This window comes from Silene latifolia, chromosome 11 (genome assembly GCF_048544455.1).
Source record: "Silene latifolia isolate original U9 population chromosome 11, ASM4854445v1, whole genome shotgun sequence".
Taxonomy (NCBI): Eukaryota; Viridiplantae; Streptophyta; class Magnoliopsida; order Caryophyllales; family Caryophyllaceae; genus Silene; species Silene latifolia.
The window spans coordinates 88392172-88411789 of record NC_133536.1 but is presented as its reverse complement, the minus strand read 5'-3'; positions in this window follow the sequence as shown (position 1 = coordinate 88411789).

Below are 19618 nucleotides of genomic sequence, written 5' to 3'. Positions count from 1 at the left end.
CTCTCTTTATTTTTGTTATTTCGATTTTGCGCTTATTATTAGTAAATTAATTAGTTGATTTTAATCTATAAAATCAAACAATTAATTTTACATCATATATTTCGAAAAAGTGGTCATCGTTTTAATACTCAATTCACCCCCCCTCTTTCGTATTCGATCAATAGACTCCTCAATTGGTATCAGAGCCTCGTGCTCTTGATAAGCCTAACGGCTAGAGTTTGTTCTATTTTTTTTGAGTCTATTTATCTTTTTTCCGCTGCATTTATTTTTTATCAAATAGATTCCAAACACCTTAAGTGTCCTATATTCAATGGGAAGAACTATGGTTTATGGAAAAATATGATGACCCATTTCATTAAAGGAAACGACTGGGAGTGTTGGTTGATTATCAAGAATGGTCCGAATAAGATCTTACTTGTAACCAATAATGGCACTACCGTCTAAAAGAAAGAAGAAGATTATATTGAGGCGGATTATAAAAAGGCTGAGAAGAATTCAAAAGCAATAAGCTTATTGCAAAACGGTATGATTGCTACTGAATTCGATCGTTTCTCAACCAGTTCATCTGCCAAAGAAATATGGGATGGTCTAGAATTAGCCTATGAGGGAACCACTGTTGTCAAAAAGCAATGTATGGCATTACTAATGCGAAAATACGAGCTGTTGGCCATGGAGCAAAACGAGTCAGTTGATAGCATGTCCTCTCGCTTTTCTAGCATCATCAATGAGCTAAAGAATTTAGGAAGAACTTTTGACTCCGAGGAAATTGCTAGAAAAATTCTCAGAAGTATGTCTCGCAGATGGAGACATAAAGTATATGTCATAGAGGAATGTAAGGACCTAACTTCGTTATCCTATCAGGAGCTACTCGGAACCTTAATGGCTCACGAGATTACTCTGAATCAGGATGAGGAGGAAGCTGGCACAAGCAAAAAGATGGCCTTACAAGCTGAGTCTAGCAAGATTAATGATTCTTCAGATATTGAAGATGAAACCGTATTGTTTGTTAAACGTTTTAGGAAAAAGGCTTTCAATCAAAATCAAAATAAAACAAATAACAAATCAAAACAAACTCCCAAGAAAAATTCTGAGTCAAAATGGTCTTTCTCTAATCGTGGATGCTTCAAGTGTGGTGATAATGATCACATGATCAAAGATTGCCCTACATGGAAGAAAATTAAAGACAAAAATCAACGTGACAAAACAAAGAAAGAATTCAAGCAAGTTATGATGGCATATTGTTGGGGAGACTTGGACTCTGAAGATGGCGAATCCGAAGATGATGAAGAGATCGCAATCTTTGCCTAAGCGGCGTCGATCTTGACCTATTCTCCGACAAAATGACAATGAAAGTAATGCTTCAAATGCTGAGATGTGTCTTGTTGGAAATTCAAATTCAGATTCAGAGGATGAAGAGGTAAGTTTTCTTGAACTCAAAAAGCAAGTTAAGAAACTTTCTAAGGATAATTTAATTAAGTATTTTGAACAGTCCGTTGATCATTGTCATGAACAAAGTCTGGAGTTAAAAGACCTTAAGGAACAAATTCTAGACATTGCTGAGGAAAACCAACTTCTAAAAGCCAAAGCCAAAAAGCTCAAATCTAAAGTTATGGCTACCCCAGCTATAACTTCAGACATGACAAATGCTGAGAAAAACGCTCTTGAATCAAAAGTTAAGGCCAGTGATGCCATAACTTCAGAGCTCAAACTCAACATTAAGCATCTTCAAGCTAAAGTTACAGCTAGTGATGCTATAACTTCTGAGTTGAAGAAAGTCAATGAGATTTTAAAAGATGAACTTAATGGCAAAAATAGTGTGGTTTCCGAACACAAGAGAGAAATTACATTTCTCTCTAAGCAATTGGAAGAAGCTAGTAATAGTATGTCTGACCTTAAGGAAAAATATGAAAATGAGAAACGTGTCTTGAATGAACGTTTTGATAAATTTCGTGAAGATTTTGAGAAAGGTAACTCTTCCAAGGATTCAAGTGTAGATCATTCGAAATGTGAAAAAGAAATTGAGTCTTTGAAAGAATTACTCTTACATGCACGAAAAGTTCATGATAAATGGGAAGGAAGCACAAAAGTTTTAAACTTCCTTACTGAACAGTCTGATAAAAACATGAAGATGGGACTTGGTCATGAATGCTATAGCCGTAGAGACCATGATAAATGCAAATCTAATCCTTCTGATCACGATTTCAGAAAAAGAAAATATGTTAATCTTCCAGAATACTTGATTTGCAATTACTGTGGCTCTACTGGACATATTCAAGTCAATTGTGTCAAACTTGCTTTGGATAAGCAAAAGAATGTCGAAACTGTTAAGACTTGTGATTTCATAGTTGAAGATGATGTCTAACTATAGATGAATCTAACGACAACGAAGAACGCAATAATGAGCTTAGATGGACTTATGATATGGCTTTTGATTACTCATCTGTTCCTTCAAAATCAAACAAAATAAATGAGAATCGAAAGCATACATTCAAGCCTAAAGTTCATAACTCTAAACCTAGAGCGTCTCATGAAGGTACTAGACCTAGAGCTACTTTTGTTAGAACAAAACCTAGAGAACCTTATGTTCCGATTGTTAGACAAAGACCAAGACAACCCAATGTTAAAGCCAAAACAATAATAAGACAAGTATGGGTTAGAAAGGATCAAATATATAGAGTCACTAACCATAAAGGACCCAACTTAGCTTGGGTACCTAAAAGTTGTATTTGATTCATTTGCAGGTAGTAGTGAAAGAAAATAATCTATGGTATCTCGACAGTGGATGCTCGAGACACATGACAGGAGACCGAAATTTTTTTCTTTCACTAGAGCCCTTCTTTGGTGGCAAGGTTACTTTTGGAGATAATAAGAAGGGTAGGATTATTGGAGTAGGAAAAATTGGAATTTCAACCTCCCATTCAATCGATAAAGTATATCTGGTAAGTGGTCTTAAACATAACTTACTTAGTATTTCTCAATTATGTGACAAAGGAAATAGAGTTGTTTTTCATGCCGATGTTTGTCGTATCATAATTGAAGGTACTAGTAATGTTTTACTTGAGGGTCACCGTATGAGGAATGTGTATATGATTGACTTAAATGTTGTCAATACAAATTCCTTCTCGTGTATGAAAGCAACCTCAGATGAGTCTTGCTTGTGGCACAGTACAAGAGGTTTGCACACATTAGTCCAACTATTTTAAAGAAACTTAAGTCTATGGATTTAGTTGAAGGCTTGCCCTCAATTAAATTCGAGCAAGAGACAATGTGTGACTCATGTGCCCGTTGCAAACATGTTAGATCCTCATTTAAACCTAAAAGAGTAGTTAGCACTAAACGACCACTTGAGATGGTACACATGGATTTATGTGGACCTATGAAAGTTAGAAGCCGTGGTGGATCAAAGTATATATTTGTTCTAGTCGACGATTACTCAAGGTATCTCTGGCCAATCTTTCTTTCCTCTAAAGATGAAACTTTCGATGAATTTGTGGTATTAATGAAGCTTGCCCAAAATAGATATGATAAAAAGCTTATTTCGATTCGGACGGATCACGGCACAGAATTTGATAATCAATTGTTTATAGAATTTTGTAGGGATAATGGTGTGGGGCATAACTTCTCCGCACCACGTACCCCATAACAAAATGGTGTCGTGGAACGTATGAATCGAACCCTAGAGGATATGGCTCGTACTATGCTTTTGTGTAGTGGCCTGCCTAGAAGTTTTTGGGCAGAAGCTGTTAGTACCGCATGCTATGTGCATAATAGAGCTATGATCCGACCTATTTTGAAAAAGACTCCCTATGAACTCTTAAGAGGGAGAAAACCCAATATATCACATCTCCGTTGCTTCGGGAGCAAATGCTTTGTTCACAATAATGGAAAAGACAATTTAGGAAAATTTGACCCCGAAGTGACGAAGCTGTTTTTTTGGGATATTCGGATCATAGTAAAGCTTACAAAGTGTTCAATAAAAGAACCTTGCGCATAGAAGAAAGTGTTCATGTTCGCTTTGACGAAGATAATGTGTTTGATAAAGTTGAACAGGAAGAAGAGGATCCAGATGAGCCCGATTTCTTTTTAGCAAGAAATGGGCCCTTAAATGAAGATGAAAATATTCAAGGTATCAATGATGAACTAGATAATTCTGCAAACGATTCTAAGAGAAGTGATGAGTCCGTAGTTAATAATACTATTGACCCTTCCTTAGATAAGGAAAAAGATCTTGAAGTTATACCTAATGATGTTGTAACTTCCGATCCAAATCATGAAATTTCTAATGAAGTTAGTGATACATCTGAAGAATATCCCGAGTCCAACTCAGGGGGAACAAATCATGATTCCTCGTCTGCAGATGGTGCAAGTCCATCAAATGATAATGAGCCTAGAGTTCTCAAAAAGTGGAAACATCAAGGCTCCCACCCTTTGGACAAAATCCTAGGGGATCTAGAACAAGGCATTAAAACTAGAAGGTCCTTGAATAATTTCTGCTCGTTCTTTTCGTTTCTATCAACCATTGAACCTACCAATATTAAAGAAGCTCTTGCGGAACCTGATTGGATAACTGCTATGCAAGATGAGCTTCAACAATTCGAAAGCAATAAGGTATGGCACTTAGTGCCACGACCTAGTGATCGAACTGTTATTGGTACAAGATGGGTGTTCAGAAATAAACTAGACGATGCAGGACTTATTACAAGAAACAAGGCACGACTAGTTGTCCAAGGCTACAATCAACAAGAAGGGATCGATTATGACGAGACCTTTGCACCCGTAGCAAGACTTGAGGCTATTCGTCTCATTATTGCCTTTGCTGCTCATAAAGGAATGAAATTATTCCAAATGGACGTTAAGACTGCATTTCTTAATGGTTATTTGGAAGAAGAAGTTTATGTAGAACAACCTCCCGGATTTTTAGATAGCAAGTTTCAAAACCACGTTTATAAATTAGACAAAGCTTTATATGGTCTGAAACAAGCTCCAAGGGTATGGTATGACAGATTATCCAAGTTTTTATTACAAAATAATTTTATAAGAGGATCTGTCGATAAAACCTTGTTTCTAAAATCCGAGGGTTCTAATTTACTTGTTGTGCAAATTTATGTAGACGATGATGCGTGTCATTTATATGATGTTCTACATCTCTTTTTACACGCATTTCAGAGCTCAATTGTGCTATATATGCCCATATTTCTCTATTTTCCTCTACTTTCGTGCTTTTGTACTTTATTGCAGAAATGTGGAGAATTTAGCGGGAAATCAAGCCAAATCTGTTTCCGAGTAAGCTGCATTGCAAATGACGTAAAGGAACCGCTTAAGGAACAAGCTTGGTGCGCAATCCAAGGCCCGAAAGACAAGTCCACGAGTTAAAAGAAGTCAAGTAAGCGGCTCGGCCCGATCGACCGACCAACCTAGTCGATCGATCGACCAAGGCTCGGTTCCCGAAGCTACTGTTTTGCGATATTCATCGATCGACCGGCATCTTGATCGATCGACGGACTTCGATTCCAGACGAGATTTAGAAAGCCCGTGAAGTTTTAGGTTTTGGAATAAGTTGTTGCGTTAGTTCCTATATAACGTAATAGCAGCATATCGAACAGGGGGATCTAGCTTTTATCAGAGTTTTTACATCAAGTTTTATTTAAGTTTCTCTTCATAATAACTTAGCTTAATTTCGCAATTAGGGTTTGATATATCGACTTTGCATCGGATCTTTCAGTTCTTAATCTTAATCTTCCTCTGAATTTTCGGTATTCATTCTGCCCTATTTCCGTTTATTGCTTTTAGTAGTATAGAATTGATAGTTAGCGTTCCCCAAAGCCAATTATCGCTTCATTATTATTGTTATTTACATCAAACATGAATTCCATAATTGTCATTAGTTTATATGTTGTTTTTACCTTTGTCATGAGTAGCTAAACCTGTAGTGCTAGGATGTAGGCGAGTTATGGCTAGGCGGCAATAGGTTAGATATGGAATGAACCCGCGTGTCAGTCGATCGACTGACATAGTTGGTCGATCGACTGACCTTGTAAGGTTACTTTCGTTTTAATTGTTTTTAATCTTGTATCTGACGAGTTGAATGCATGCGACCAGTTAGATACCTCTTTTGTGACTGACCCATTAGACCGAGAGGTAGGGTAGTTATTTGACCATCAATTAATTCGACTAAACTGTGCTAAAGATCGAAAGATAGGTATAGTTTAGACCATTAGTCACTTTTCAGGACGAAAGTTAGTATTAGTGACATTAGGGACCTATAGCGAGATCGAGAGATGCTATCTGTTAGGAGTGGACCGAGAGGACCTCTTATTTCCCGCCTTACTTGTGTTTGATTCAGACCGACCTAGTTTGCTGCCGCCGAAGCTGTAATGACCCGACCATCCTAGTACCTTCCTTTTATCTGTTTAATCCACATCTTTAGTTTATTTTCTTCTTATTGTTATTAGTTATAGACCAATTCAACCAACCCCCACAATAGTTACCTTAGACTGATCATAGAACAACCAAAGTTTACAACTGCCTCCTTGTGGATCGACCCTGTTACCACTAGCCTAGGTTAGTCTTAATAGGAGTTTATAAATATTATCTTTGGTACTCACAGCGACGGGTATCAAATTTTGGCGCCGTTGCCGGGGAGGCAGCGCAGTTTTATCTGTTTTTTTATTTAGTTTATTTCTTGTCTTAAGGAGCTTCGGTTCCTTGAGACCGTTATTATGTCTTTCGTTCTTCTCTTTCCGCAGGAAGAGAACGAAATCTTTGGTGTTTATTTAGCCAGACTTTGGGAGTTTATTGAGCCCAGACGAGATGCATTTTCTGAACTCCAATTGTGCTGGACTATCTTCCGGGGTGTGAATGACCCTACGCGAGCATACCTAGAATCTATTGGTAAGTGGGATTTCGAAGGAATCCCCGTAAATGAGGTATTAGAATTCTTTAATTGGTTTGCTGCTGAATCTCTTAAACCCAACTTTTCTCTTCATGTTGACTCAAATGAGGGGGTGGGTGAGACCTTAGAAACCAATCTAGGAAATGCTGACGGAGACATAGAGGAGACCATTAGCGTGGTTGACAATCCTTTTTATGAGGATAGTTTAGAACCCATTTATGATTCTTGCACTGATAGTGAGGCCGATTTGGAGGATCTCTTTGAGAATCTCCAACTTGACGAGTCTAGCGATAAGGAGAGTGAGGAGGAAAATTTTGAGAGTCTTGAGGTTAATTGGGATGTGTATGACGATATTATAGATGAACCTATTATAGAGGACCCGATTGACCCATTTGACTTTACCGCCCCATGCATTTGGGACGATTATCCACCTTCTCCCTTAGTAGACCAGACTCCTCCACCTCACAGTTCATACCCGTCTGAGCATCTTAATTCTACTCGCGTTATTTTTGAGTTAATTGCTCCTGAGCTCTTTAATTTTCCACCTGCGGATAATTTGAGCTTTTATATTCTCGCCCTTAGGCGGAGGGCGAATTATTTTGTGAATGATTTTAGGAGCCATCATAGGAAATTTGTTAGACTTAAATGTTATTACATTTTAATTTCCTATACTATCACTTTTTTTATGGTGCTACTTACATTTTTGTGTAGCACATGCGCAAATATTTGACAGGTTGTTGCGCGCTTTGAGCTGTTTTGATTGTGATTAATTAGAGAGCCTCAAAGAAAAGAAGGTCGAGCTGGGACCTGACTGAAGCTAGCGCTACCCGGGAGGCAACCCGGCGATTTTATTTTGCTTTTTATTTTATTTCAGTTGTAATAAATGGTTTTATACCATAGACTATCTCAGTAAGCTTAATTTTGTTAGTTTGCGGGCTGTTTTCATTGCATTTTGCAGGAATTCATCGAGGACCAGTCGATCGAGTAGTCATTCTACTCGATCGAGCACCTTAGCTGAGAGATCCTCTCGATCGAACAGATAACCCACTCGATCGACCCCCTGCAGAACTGAAACCACTCGATCGACCTAGTTTCCATTCGATCGAGCAGTTTTTGAGCGCCCATTCATTCGATCGACCACTGTTGGACGGCCATCGAGTGTTTTTGACTCGGATTAGTTTCCTGAGACGGTTTTCCGGGCCCTTAGCAACCTCCCATGTTCATGGTCGGTTTGGGGAGGTCCCCTTATTCGCGCATTTTGTGAGTTGTCCGCTTTTTACTCTCTCTTTCTCCTTTAGTTTGCATTTCCTTTCCATGTTTTGGTACAATGGGGGCATTGTACGGTTTGGTTTGGGGAGGTTATGCATCCATATCTGCGTCTGCATATTGTTTTTATTGCATTTCAGTTATCACGTTTTATTTATGTTTGCATTGTTGTTTATTTTTGTTTAAATGCATAAAAATCTCATAAAAATTAAAAAATTCATAAAAATTCAAAAAAAAAAATTTTATGTTTAATTTAGCATATAGGTTGAGTCGGAACGGTAGATTTCCATGATGATATTGCTCTATAACTGTCTTTTTGCTTAAGCCTTGCATTGAACTGTTATCTTTTAGCTTTGTCTTATTGCATAATCTACGAGTTAATGTTTAATTAAGCTGAACGAATAGACTTGACCTGAAATTTTGGCAACCTACTTATAATTTCTAAGATTTAGAGCCTTATAAACTGGTGTCATTTGTGACCAGTTTCATGTAGGATTGTGAGTAGTTACTCCTTGCATATCATGTATCATTAATTTGCACATATATGAAATTCAATTGCTTTTTGCCGTCATACATTCGGGTTAGTGGTTGGTGTCACATGCAGGGAGGTGCTTACATTTTCCCTTTCTTTCATTTTTACCCATAAACTCCACATTAGCCAAATTTGCCTGTTGACCCTTAACTACATTCCAAATTTAGCCTGCCTTGTCAAGCTAGTTTAGATTGTTCTGCGGTATATTGTCTATTGTATCAAATGTTGGCGCATATTCTGTTAATTCTTTTCCTTTGCTTTAATTTCTAGTTTAGTTGAATCAATTCAAAACCCCCAGTTCTGTGACACCCTGACAGACCGAATTAAACAGATAATTAGCAAAATAGCCTCCCTGTGGAGATCGACCCTACTTACTGCTAGCTTCTGTTAGTTGTTTTTAGGTATTTTATTTTTGGTGTAGAAACGACCGCATCAAATTTTGGCGCCGTTGCCGGGGAGGCAATAGTCCTAACTTTAGTTGTTTTTGTTTTCAGTCTTTCTCAGTTTAAGGGACTTTTGTTCCTTAAACTTTTCTTATATTCTTGTTGTAGTTTCATCTTATGCGCAGTCACGGGGTGGAGAATTACTACCATTTGACTCTGGGTAGAGAAATCTTTGCGCGGGTTGAGACGAGCACGAAGGATATTGTCGACAGAGGAAGAGCTGAGTACTCTGTCAAGCTATCTAGAGCACGATCTGTTTGAAGAAGACCAACAGTCTTCACCCACCTCTTCGGCTGAAACAGTTACCTCTCCAGAAATCTCAGTCATGGCCGAGGAAGCGAGTATAGCTAGTTTTTCGGAGCCAACAGCCGCCGACTTGTACAAAGGGTTCGAATTACCAGGAGAAGCCAGGAAATTCGAACCAAAGCCTCGCCTACATTACTATGGTCGAGAGAAACCGGTTTGGGGAGCTGCAAATGAAGATGCGGCTAAGCACATGGAGACTTTCATTGACTCTCTTGCAGCGCCATTCCCCCACCAAATGGCGTGACCCGGGATCAAATCAAGGAGACCATGTTCATCTTTTCCCTTCGTGATGCCGCAAGGGAATGGTATAGGGATTTGGATAAGACCGTTCGGAGATCACGATTGGAATACACTGGCATTGGCGTTCTACAAGAAGTACTTCTCTGCTTCAAGGACGATCGCCATTAGAGCTCAAATTACGGGCTTTAAACAAGGGCCAGATGAGAATTTCCACGAGGCATGGGTCCGATTCAAGAAATTGGTGCGGACCATACCGCACCATGGGATTGCAAAATGGAGTTTGTGCAATCATTTCTACAATGGGTTGTACGACGATCGAGGGCCATTTTGGATGCTGCTTGCCATGGGAGATTTGCTGAAAATTTAGGAGCAACCAAGGGGTGGAAGATCATTGACGATCTAGCTACCCACAAGGCCGAGTATGGGAATTCGAGAGGGAACCAGAGGAGAGCTGTTGAATCCTCCTCTGTTGCTGCACTTGAGGCTCTTACCGCGAGATTCGACAAATATGAGCTAGGGGGAGCATCTAAAGGTGGGATCTACCAAGTCAATGCTGTGCAGGACGGTCCCTTCGTCTGTGAAAGGTGTGGAGTTGAGGGCCATGTCTCGAAAAACGCCCTAGCCCTTTTGAATCATGTGTCTTTGCCTTTCAACACTATAGGCAGAACAACTCTTACTACGAGCCACCGCATCCGAACTTGAGTTGGAGAAGCCGAGAATGTCCAAAACCCAACTCAACCTCCGCCACAAAGCAGAATGTAGTATGTTCCGCCTCATCAAAAGCAACAAAAGCGTGCCGAAGCCTCCTTATGTGCCGCAGCAGCAACAATCACAAAATTCTGAGTTTTCTGAGCTCAAGAATCTGCTGCTAAAGGAGTCCCAAGCAAGAGAGGCCGGGATGAAGCTACTTGAGAGCCAAATTGCTCAACTAGCTAGCAAAAGCAACACTCGAACTCCCGGACACTTACCCACTCAACCCGAACAAAAGGAGACCCTAAATGCTATCACCTTGAGGAGCGGGTCTACCCTTGACGGTCCTGCCATGGTTGAGAATGCTGTTGAGAAAGATGAGCCAGAAACAAGCCAAGAGAAAGCTTCAACGAACAATTCAAAGAAAAAGACGTCACAGAAAATCGATCGATCGATCGATATACCTAGTCGATCGATCGAGGTGCGGGTTCTGAGAGCTTCGAATCGGGCATTCCATTCGATCGATCGGCGAGGAGGTTGGTCGATCGACCAATATCGCTGATCTTGAAGAATCTCGTCCTTTAATGCCAAATAATTTACGAGATCACTTGTTCCGGTACCACGATCCGAAGATTTTAGGGCGGGCCGAATGCGATGGGTCGGTCCCGGCTCCGAAGTTCGATCCAATGACGGTCAATGGGTCTCATTTGAGACGGTCTAAGGAAGGGTCTAGCTTCAACAAGGAGAAGGTGACGGACTTTCAGCCAAAGTCCAAGGACGCCGGCGCACGCGAATTAGAAGAGAGGGCTAAGGTGCTCCTTACAGCCCCATATCCGGAGAGACTCGTGCCGACCAAAGAACAGGTATCTTTCAATAAGTTTGAGAAAGTTATCCGTAGTCTTAATGTGCAAGTCCCCTTCCTTGAGTTAGTTAACCAAGTACCCGCTTACACCAAATTTATGAAACAACTGTTGTCAAAAAGCGGTCACTTGAAACAAGTGCACACCTGTTATCGCACTCACAAAGGAGTCTTGTTCTTATCTGTCTCACACCGCGCCCCTCAAGTTAGAGGACCGGCAGCTTTTTCTGTCCCTTGCAAAGTAGGTACCTTCTCAATTGAGAAGGCATTGTGTGACTTAGGGGCCAGTATAAGTGTCATGCCCTTGAGTTTAGCTAGGAGACTCAAGTTGACCCGGTTTGCAATTACTGAGATGACAGTTCAGATGGCTGACCGATCTGCGGTCGAGCCTATAGGAGTCCTAGAGGACATACCCGTCCAGATAGGGAAGTTTTTCTTCCCTGTCGACTTTGTAGTCCTAGATATGCCTGAGGATGAACATATACCGATCATCTTAGGAAGGCCGTTTCTGCACACCGCCGGTGCAGTTATTGACGTCGGTTTAGGAACCTTGACCTTCAAGGTTGGGAAACATTCTATCGTTTTTGCCCAACCTACTAAAAAGAAGGATGCCATGTGGCTCATTACTTGTAATACGGTCTCGAAAAGAGATCGTACTTTGTGCTTCCCGAATTGCTGTCCCTATTCCTATTCTTTGTGTTAACCCCTCCGCCCCGATCGGGAGCAAAAGGAGGAAGAATCATTGTTTTAGACATCGCAGAGCTGGTTTGGGAAGGAAGAGCGCTGGATGCTCCAGTGCGACAGAGCGGTCGTTTCAAGAGGAGGTCTTGGTTGTCTAAGCTATGGGACTGATGAAGAAGTAGAAGATGAGCCGCCCAAGGTGAGATGGGGCTGATTTGGACTCATGGTTCCGAGGGAGTCCTTGATTGGGAAGATGACGACGCCGATCACCAATTCTCCGTCTGTCGAAGCTGGGAAGGGTGCAACTGATAAGATGAGCACCATTGAAGCTACCTCTAGTAGCCAAAAGCCGACGAAGTGGGCCATACCATGGTCCTTTTTGATCAACTACTAGTTGATCAAATTCGTTATAAACTTCATTTTATTGCTTTCGAACCATTTTTTTTATTGCTTTTGTGTGCGCGAAAACTTCGCTTTTATTTTCGTTTGCTTAGGATTTTTAAGTACTATAGACTTCGTTACGGGTTTGCAATTTTGGCGCGTACTATTGTGCATTTGCAGGTATTTAGAGCTTATAAGCTCAAATCATTGAGCAATTACGAAGAAATAAGACATCTGCGAAGAAGTGTTTTCGATCGATCGATTGGTATCTTTGGTCGATCGATCAACTGAGACTTACGAGAGCTCTTGTTCTCGCCATTTAGTCGATCGATCGCCTCTCGTAGGTCGATCGATCGATCTACTCTTCTTGCTATATGCGTCCACGACCTCTCCCCTGCTGTGATTGGTCGATATGCGGATTTAAGGGAGTCTCCTACTCCACTTTATTTTCCGTCGAATTGTCTATTTCTTCTTTTGTCTCATTTATGCACAATATTTACGTTCCAAAATTGCTTTCTTCCGTCTTATGCGTGGTTTTGATTGTCTTTCGGCACTCTTGTCGGTAGCATCTGCTCTGCTCTCTGAACCTCCTAGCTCACGCTGGTTTGGGGAGGTTTCCTTTTGCGCTTAAAGTCTTGTGAGTTCCCAAGTCTTTCCTTTATGTCATTGTGTTTTATTTCCCATTTCTCGCAAATTCCCGTTTCTCCATTTTTCTTCATTACATGATTTTGCACAATGGGGACATTGTGCGATTTGGTTTGGGGAAGGGTTTTGCGTCGCATATCATATGTTTGCATTCACGTTTACTTTTTGTTTTGCATTGTTTATTTCATTTCACATATATATACAGAAAAATCAAAAAAATTGAAAAATTTCAAAAATTTCCATAAAATGCACGTTTATTTTAGCATATAGGTCGAGTCGGAACGGTAGTATTTCTATGATGATTTAGCATTTGCAATTGTTTTGCACTGAGCCTTGCTTGACTTACATGTTACTAGTAGAATCATAAGTGCATACCTACGAGTTTTCGTTAAATTTATTTGCTGAGCCTGAGACTTGACTTTAATAATTGGCAAGCTACATCATATTTCTGAGTTATTAGAGCCTACAACTGGTGTCATTCATGACCAGTTTATTTAGGAATGTGAGTAGTACTCCTTATGAGGCATGTTTCCTTAATTTGCATAATTATGAATTTGATCTACTTAATACCTGTATGCATTCGGTTTGTGGTTAGTTGACACATGTGGTAGAGGTTTCCTTTTCTCATTTTACCCATAAGCTCCACATCTGCCAAAAATATCCCTTTTTGTCCCATTTTCTACATCCTACATTTAGCCTGTCCTTTGTCAAGCTAGTAGTCTGTGTTTTTGGGATTGTTATTCATTTTTGGTGGCATATGCTCTGTTGAGATGAAAAAGGAAAGAAAGAAAAAGAAAAAGAAAGAAAAAAGAAAGAAAAGAAAAAAAAAAAGAGAAAAATGAAAATGAAAAAAAAAAAGAGTTTCTATATCAGCAAAGCGATCGATCGATTGCTCATTCAATCGATCGATCGACGTGTGCGTGAAACAAAAGAAAAAGAAAATCAATTCGCATACTTTATCCTTATCTTTTGGCGATTTTTTGCTCCCATGATTCATTTATATCCTATGGGGAGTTTTATTGATTTGATAGTTGGAGATTGTGAGTTTTGTGCTCGTTATAGCACCGTTTCGTTCGTTATTGAGCAAGAAGTTGGATTTTGTCACTTGGTTCCGTTTTGGTACTAGCTTGATCACCTGTACCTCCACTTTACCATAATATGTTTTGCCTCTTCTTACCCATACCTCACATTTCCATAATTATACCTCGGCATGTGTCAATGGTCATCTGTTTGGTTGGAATGCATATGTACGGTCATAGAGGTCATCTTCATAATTTATTGCTGGCATGTCTTCATAGGTCGTAGTTAGGTGAGAGTCACTACAAAATTAATTCTTTCTATCTTACGAATATATCACCTGTTCTTAATTGAGTGATTTGAGCGACCCGCGAGAGTCCGATTTGATAAGTCTCTATAGTCAACGGTTCAGCAGTTTTTTTGACGACTTTATAATTCGTTTGCATGATTCATATTACTAGTTGATTGTTGGTTATGCATTAAATTGGTTTAGGCCTTACAGTTTGCATTTCGCTCTGAGTTTGAACTCGTTCCATTAGGTCATTAGATCGAGTCTAGTTCTTGCTTGGGGGCAAGCAAGGTTTGGTTTGGGGAGATTTGATGCGTGTCATTTATATGATGTTCTACATCTCTTTTTACACGCATTTCAGAGCTCAATTGTGCTATATATGCCCATATTTCTCTATTTTCCTCTACTTTCGTGCTTTTGTACTTTATTGCAGAAATGTGGAGAATTTAGCGGGAAATCAAGCCAAATCTGTTTCCGAGTAAGCTGCATTGCAAATGACGTAAAGGAACCGCTTAAGGAACAAGCTTGGTGCGCAATCCAAGGCCCGAAAGACAAGTCCACGAGTTAAAAGAAGTCAAGTAAGCAGCTCAGCCAGTCGACCGACCAACCTAGTCAGTCGATCGACCAAGGCTCGGTTCCCGAAGCTACTTTTGTTTGCGATATTGATCGATCGACGCCGCATCTTCAGTCGATCGACCAGACTTCGATTCCAGACGAGATTTAGAAAGCCCGTGAAGTTTTAGGTTTTGGAATAAGTTGTTGCGTTAGTTCCTATATAACGTAATAGCAGCATATCGAACAGGGGGATCTAGCTTTTATCAGAGTTTTTACATCAAGTTTTATTTAAGTTTCTCTTCATAATAACTTAGCTTAATTTCGCAATTAGGGTTTGATATATCGACTTTGCATCGGATCTTTCAGTTCTTAATCTTAATCTTCCTCTGAATTTTCGGTATTCATTCTGCCCTATTTCCGTTTATTGCTTTTAGTAGTATAGAATTGATAGTTAGCGTTCCCCAAAGCCAATTATCGCTTCATTATTATTGTTATTTACATCAAACATGAATTCCATAATTGTCATTAGTTTATATGTTGTTTTTACCTTCGTCATGAGTAGCTAAACCTGTAGTGCTAGGATGTAGGCGAGTTATGGCTAGGCGGCAATAGGTTAGATATGGAATGAACCCGCGTGTCAGTCGATCGACTGACATAGTTGGTCGATCGACTGACCTTGTAAGGTTACTTTCGTTTTAATTGTTTTTAATCTTGTATCGACGAGTTGAATGCATGCGACCATTAGATACCTCTTTTGTGATCGACCCATTAGACCGAGAGGTAGGGTAGTTATTTGACCATCAATTAATTCGACTAAACTGTGCTAAAGATCGAAAGATAGGTATAGTTTAGACCATTAGTCACTTTTCAGGACGAAAGTTAGTATTAGTGACATTAGGGACCTATAGCGAGATCGAGAGATGCTATCTGTTAGGAGTGGACCGAGAGGACCTCTTATTTCCCGCCTTACTTGTGTTTGATTCAGACCGACCTAGTTTGCTGCCGCCGAAGCTGTAATGACCCGACCATCCTAGTACCTTCCTTTTATCTGTTTAATCCACATCTTTAGTTTATTTTCTTCTTATTGTTATTAGTTATAGACCAATTCAACCAACCCCCACAATAGTTACCTTAGACTGATCATAGAACAACCAAAGTTTACAACTGCCTCCTTGTGGATCGACCCTGTTACCACTAGCCTAGGTTAGTCTTAATAGGAGTTTATAAATATTATCTTTGGTACTCACAGCGACGGGTATCAGACGATATTATATTCGGTTCTACTAATGAAAAATTGTGCAAGTATTTTTCAGATCTAATGACTTCTGAGTTTGAAATGAGCATGATGGGAGAATTGAAGTACTTTCTAGGCTTACAAATTCAACAAACAAAGGATGGTATAAAGATACACCAACAGAAATATATCAAGGAACTGATTCGAAAATTCGGTATGGAAAATGCAAAATCTTACGATACACCTATGGTACCTGAAAAGAAGATAACTATAGATGAACATGGTAAGTGTGTCAATGAGACTACATATCGATGTATGATTGGTTCACTTTTATATTTAACTGCAAGTCGTCCTGATATAATGTATAGTGTATGTGTTTGTGCGCGATATCAATCGTGTCCTAAAGAGTCACATATGATTGCAGTTAAACGTATCTTGAGATATTTAATTGGTACATCTAATTTTTACTTATGGTATCCACTTGAGTGTAATTTCGATCTAGTAGGGTATTCAGATGCAGATTATGCAGGATGCTCTTTAGATAGGAAAAACACTTCTGGGTATGCAACGTTTGTTGGACCTTGTATTATCACATGGGGATCAAAGAAACAAAATTCAGTTGCAATGTCTACTGCTGAAGCCGAATATGTATCTGCTGGACTGGTATGTTCTCAATTACTTTGGTTAAAGCAACAACTATGTGATTATGGTATAAATGTAGGTCGTATGCCTATTATGTGTGACAATACGAGTGCTATAGTAATTTCTAAGAACCCTACTCAGCACTCGAGGACCAAACATATAGATATTCGACACCATTTTCTACGAGATCATGTAGAGAAAGGCAACATTTCACTTGAATTTTGTAGTACCGAAAGGCAATGGGCTGATATCTTGACTAAGCCATTAGCTAGAAAACGCTTTGAGTTATTGAGACTTGAGATTGGTTTAATTAGCGATAATTAAATCCGTCATACTTATGTCTGGGAATCTGAATGACTGACTAGGAAGATGAGATTGTACGATTGTGTCCGTATATTTTTGTTGCAAGTTTAATTATGTTAAATAATGTTTATTTTACGTGTTATATCTTGCTTATGTGTATGGTAATATTTTATATTCTGTATGATCACATATTCTTACAAAAATTCGACAAAATCTACAATAAAATGCCTAAATATAATAAAGATAATTCTATCTTATTATATTCCTACACAAATTTCTATCCTTGCTATATCTTGTAACCACCTCTTACAATCCTGCCTAAACACAAACTAGAGGATTCTTATCTTATTCCTATCATATAAGAATTAGGGGATAATACCAAAAACGAAAAAAAAAAAAAAGTGCCGGAAAAATAAAATAAAAAAGCACGAAAAAAAAAGTTGCGAAAAAAAAGCACGAAAAAAAAAGAAAAGAAAAGCACGAAAAAAAAAGGGAAAGTGCGAAAAAAAAAAGAGGAAAGTGCGAAAAAAAAAGGAAAGGAAGGCACCGAAAGAAAAAAAAATAATAAGGAAATTGGTATTATTCTCTATCTTTAAGTATTCTATTGTTACCAAAACACAAATTCCTTATGCTATTTAAACCCTTTTAATCTCTCCATAATTCTCATCAATTCAATTATCTTCTTCCCTAATACTTTTTCAAAACATTCAAGATTAATAATGACAAATCAACCTACAACCCGTTTTCAATCCAAGAAACATGTTGTTGTTAGAAAGAAGGTAACCCAATCACCCCCGAGAACCACGCGCTCCGTCACACCGCCCGAAACCCCTCGCTCCCCACGGTCCGCCGTCGACCTACCCGACAACCTCACAAAAAGACGAAAATTGATTAAGGGTAAGGGAAAATTAGTTTCGGAAACTGAGGTAAGCTCGAAAACTGAGAGCTATATACTTCAAGATGGTTCTTCACGTGTTCTTTACGCACAGCATATGGATGATTACACCAACAATGGACTGAATAATCTTCGATTAACTCAAATAGAACGAAGGAATATCAATCAAGTTGCTCAATATCGCATTCACGCAGGACGAGTATATTCGATTGATTGGTTAAAGAAATATAAAGCACTTGGGTTTTTCAGGAATTTTCTCAAAGATCAAGGATGGGAAAATATTGTTGCTGTAAGTGGTCCAGTCTTTCCTATTGAGGTATATCAATTTTATGCTACTGTTCAATTTAAGGAAGGAAATTTATTTGCTGTGGTTAATGAGACATCTATACGTGTCTCACCTGGTGATTTCTGTGACTTGGCTCGAGTTCCTGAAGGAGGAATCGAAATTAATCCAAGCGTAGAATGGGGAAGTATGTCACCTGATGACAGGTTAATAGTGAAACGGTATTTCAAACAAGATGCGACTTCGTCTGAGACTATTTTAACAACTAAATTGTCGCCATCTTTGAGGTTCTTTTTGAACTTTCTTTGGACTACCATTGTTCCTCGAAAAGAAGGTAGAGATAAATTCGGGGTTCATGAGATGATTATTATGAAGGCTTGGCTTGAAGGAGAAAAGGTTAGTCTACCTATGCTTGTGTTTCATAAAATTATACAAGCTAGTGTAACGGCTAAGATGGATGATTTAGCTTCTACTTTAAGTTTGCCTTATGGGAATTGGATCTCACGAATTTTAGAGAAGAAAGGAGTTATTGGGAAGCATAGTTGTGGATTTATAACAAATGACGAGATGAGCGATCCTTATTTATATTATATGAAGCTCGTTATTAATGGCCCGGAATTATGTTTTGAAACAAAAGGAGAAAAAGGAGAAAAAGGAGGAAAAAGCAATATAAGTTTTGAGATGTTGGATTCTAAGATGGAATCAAATTTTACTTCTATTCTTGGAAGGATTAATGAGCAAGACAAGAAATTAGGTGAGTTGTTTGAGCTTATTAAAAAGGAAAGAAGAGTTGATACTAGTGGACCAAGTAGTATTAGCCCGGCTCATCTAAACACCGTGTTAACACGATTTGACACGAAAATCGATAATGCTCTTAAGGCTGCCGTGCGAACACACTCCGAGTCTACTCTTATGAGGGAAGGTTTGGATAGTTTGGTTAAGTTTGGTGATGAGCTCTTGCAATCTGGAAAGGAGATGAGGTCTGAGATGCATACGATATATGAAGCAGTTAAAGCTATGGCTTTGAGGATTGGTAACTTCGATACTCGATTGACTGCTGAAGCTGCACTCCTAGACCATTGTCACGCGCGACTCGAGGACTTGGAATTTCGGACCCGTCCTAGGTCACAACCGCCGAGCCCACACTACCCGTGACCATCTCGCCCTAACCAATCCAACCTAGCCTTATCTTTTTAATTCCTTTGCTCACAATAAAAATCCATTCTTATGGATATTAGCTCTTTCAATTCCGCATTTTATTCCTTGTGTGATTGCAGGTTTATAATATTATTATGCTAATTAAGAACTAGATTGCGTTAAATATAATATGTTTTTCATGATTAATTCTTGTCTCATAATATATTATTCTAGTCGTTTTATGTTTGTTCTCATCTTTTCAATGATGCCAAGAGGGGGAATTGTTTTTATGATTTGCGACCGTCTCAAGTTAATTCTCTCTAGGCGT